This window comes from Camellia sinensis, chromosome 1 (genome assembly GCF_055761805.1).
Source record: "Camellia sinensis isolate YWXY chromosome 1, ASM5576180v1, whole genome shotgun sequence".
Classification (NCBI taxonomy): Eukaryota; Viridiplantae; Streptophyta; class Magnoliopsida; order Ericales; family Theaceae; genus Camellia; species Camellia sinensis.
This window is the reverse complement of record NC_138961.1, coordinates 228,365,001-228,369,133: the sequence shown is the minus strand read 5'-3', so window position 1 is coordinate 228,369,133 and position 4,133 is coordinate 228,365,001.

Sequence of the window (4,133 nt, the reverse complement as noted above, 5' to 3'; positions counted from 1 at the left end):
TAATCTCATGTGGTCTGACGTATCTCGGCGCTAATTTGCCTTTGACTCCAAAATGAGTCTGGCCTTTCATCGGTGTCACTTTCACAAACACGTGATCACCCACTTCGTATTCTCTATCCCGTCTTCTGACATCAGCATAACTTTTTTGTTTGCTCTGTGCGGTTTTCAGTCTCTGTTGTATCAGTTTCACTTTCTCAGTCGTTTCGTATACATTCTCGGGCCCAAGCAAAGGCCCATCTCCAACTTCTGCCCAGCAAATCGGAGATCTACATTTTCTGCCGTACAATGCCTCGAAAGGCGCCATACCAATACTTGAATGATAGCTGTTGTTGTAGGCGAATTCAGCTAAGGGCAAATGACTTTCCCAGTTTCCCTGAAAATCAAGGACACATATTCTCAGTAAATCCTCCAGAGTTTGGATGGTCCTTTCTGACTGGCCATCGGTCTGAGGATGATAAGCACTACTCAGTCTCAATTCAGTACCCAATGCAGTTTGTAAGCTTTGCCAAAATCTCGATGTAAACTTCGAATCCCTGTAAGAAACAATGGACACAGGCACTCTATGCAGTCGAACAATTTCATCAATATAGAGTATAGCCAATTTGTCCGCATTATAAATTGTCTTAACAGGTAAGAAGTGAGCAGATTTAGTCAGTCTATCAACAATAACCCAAATTGAGTCCATACCTTTACTGGAGCGAGGCAATCTCACAATAAAATTCATGGTGATATGCTCCCATTTCCACTCTGGTATGGATAAGGGCTGCAATAAGCCTGCGGGTCGTTGATATTCGGCTTTAACTTGTTGGCAATGAAGACATTTCGATACAAAATCAGCAATTTCTTTCTTCATTCCTGGCCACCAGAAATTCAGTTTCAGGTCTTGGTACATTTTCGTATTCCCCAGATGGATAGAAAATTTTGAATTGTGGCCCTCTTGCAGAACTCTTCTTTTCAATTCAGAATCATTTGGTACGCACAGTCTTTCTTGAAATTTCAGTACATTACTTTCAAATTTGAAACCCGGTCTGGGTTTAGTTTCCCTTCCTTCGATGATCTTTTTCAAGAAGTCATCTAGTTGCTGTTTCTCTTTAATCTCTTCGATCAGTGCCGGTTGAGCAGAAATAGCAGCTAAGGTTCCAACTTGTTCTCGTAAAACAATTTCAATTTCAGATTTTTCAAGGTCACAAAGCAATTCTTTCGCCCAGTAAGCAAACAGGCTAAATTTTCAGTCGATTTCTGACTCAGTGCATCGGCAACGGTGTTGGCTTTTCCCGGATGGTACAAAATTTGTAGGTCATAGTCTTTAATCAGTTCTAGCCATCTCCGCTGTCTCATGTTCAGTTCTTTCTGTGTGAAGAAATATTTCAAACTCTTGTGGTCAATATATACTTCACATGTCGCCCCCATACAGATAGTGACGCCAGATTTTCAGCGCAAATACTATTGCAGCAAGTTCCAGATTATGGGTTGGGTAATTCTTTTCGTGCGGTCTCAGTTGTCGGGAAGCATAAGCAATAACTCTCCCAGTCTGCATTAAAACACATCCCAAACCCTTATGAGAAGCATCACTAAATACAGTATAACCATCCGTACCAGAAGGTAGGGTGAGAACCGGTGCAGTCACAAGTCGAGTTTTCAATTCTTGGAATGCTGATTCCCTTTGGTCAGTCCAGTCAAACGATATCCCCTTCTGAGTTAACTGAGTTAACGGTAAAGCAATTTTGGAGAAATCTTTGACAAATCTTCTGTAATACCCGGCTAGTCCCAAAAAACTTCGGACTTCTGTTACATTTGTTGGTCTAGGCCAGTTTACTACAACTTCAATTTTTTGTGGATCAACGGAAATTCCATCTTTGCTAACGACATACCCCAAAAACATAACATGATCAAGCCAAAATTGGCATTTAGATAGTTTAGCATAAAGTTTCTGTTCTCTTAGGGTCTGTAGGGCAAGTCTTAGATGATGTTCATGTTTTTCTACACTTTTGGAGTAAATCAGTATGTCATCAATGAATACTACAATAAAGTCATCAAGGTATGGTTTAAAGATTCTGTTCATGAGGTCCATAAATGCAGCAGGTGCATTGGTAACTCCGAAAGGCATAACTAAAAATTCGTAATGTCCATACCTCGTTCGAAAAGCAGTTTTGTCAATGTTCTGTTTTAACTTTCAACTGATGGTACCCTGATCTGAGGTCGATCTTAGAGAACACTTGAGCACCTTGTAACTGATCAAATAAGTCATCAATACGTGGCAATGGATATTTATTTTTCACAGTTACCTTGTTCAGTTCACGGTAGTCAATACACAGTCTCAGTGAGCCGTCTTTCTTCTTTACAAATAAAACAGGAGCGCCCCATGGCGAAGTGCTAGGCCTGATGAACTTCTTATCCAGCAGTTCTTGCAGTTGCACTTTCAATTCTTTCAGTTCAGTTAGAGCCATTCGGTAAGGAGCTTTAGATACTGGCTGTGTTCCCGGAATCACATCAACGGTAAATTTAATCTCCCTGTCAATCAAATCCCCTGGCAGATTATCTGGAAATACATCTGGGAATTCTCTGACTATAGGAATACTGTTCACGTTAGCATTATCATCAATAGATACAGTCAATACAGAACACAGATATCCTTATACCCCTTTCTAATCAATTTAACAGCTTTCACAGATGAAATCAAATACGGAGGAGGTACTACTCCAACCCCATTAAACACGAATTCGGGTAAACCCGGTGGATGGAAAATTACTTGTTTCGTTACGCAGTCTATGGTGGCGTGGTATTTCGTTAACCAGTCCATTCCCAATATTACATCAAAATGATCAATGTTCAGTGGCAGTAAGTCAATAAACAAATGTGCATCTCCAACAATAATTTCACAAGCAGGGTACATATATGCACAGGTCATAGATCCCCCAATGGGTGATGATACAGCTAACAGATAATTCATGGGTTCTAATGGTCTATTCAGTTTTCGCAAAAAAGCATGCGACACATATGAATGCGTAGACCTCGAATCAATCAGTACATAAGCCTTTTGAGTACAAATAGAGAGAATACCTGACACAATGGTCTCGGTATTCTGCACGTCTCCCGGTACTAGGGCGAACACTCGGCCCTGCCACATGGGCTCTTTCCCGGTAGCTTTGGGGTTCGGTTTTGGTGCAACAGTTGATGCTGCTACGCTTGGTGCAGCTTTACTATTGGCTTGAGGAGCGGAGGGGCAGTCTTTACCCATGTGGCCCACCTTGCCACACCTATAACAGGCTCCAGATATTTTGTAACAGACCCCTTTGTGCTTCTTGCCACACTCAGAACAGGGTGGTATGAAACCACTCCCTTGGCTGGGGCTAGTTGTTGACCCCGTATTCTGTTTCTTGTTCAATGGGTTATACTTGCCTTTCTTGAGTTTAAAACCCTGCCTTTTACCACGCCATTCCGACGCTGGTGTTTCAGTTTTCAGTGTTTCGATGTTCGATTCAGCCATCAAGGCTCGGTCAAGAACATTTACATAGTTCGGTAATTTCAGAACATTTATTCTGTCGAGTATTACAACATTAAGGCCGCCTTCAAACTTTCTGGCCTTCTTGTAGTCAGTGTCAACCAAATGTGGTGTATAACGGGCAAGTTCAGTAAATTTTGTTTCATATTCAACAACCGACATGGTGCTTTGTTACAGTTGTTCAAATTCAGTCACTTTTCTGTCCCTAACACACTGAGGGAAGTACTTTTCAAAGAAGGCTCCCTTGAATTGAGCCCAAGTCATAACAGTATTATCATTACGGATAAGCATCCACCACCTTCTAGCTTCTTCTTGCAGAGTAAAGGTGGCCAATAGCACTTTATGTGCTTCGGAGCACGGAAAAACCTCAAACAATTTTTCTGTCTTGAGAACCCATGCTTCAGCTTTTAATGGTTCAAGGCCTCCCTGAAAGGACGACGGTTTCATTTTGCTGAACTTATGCGTGAGAGCAATTATGTCCCCATCATTAACATTCACATTCTGTTCCGGCAGTACCGGAGGAGGAGGTGGGGGCTGTGGATTCTATTGTTGATCTAGTCTCTCAGTTATTAGTTCCATCATTCTTTCCAGTCTTGCCATTCTTGCCTTAGAGGATGAGGTTTCAGATTCA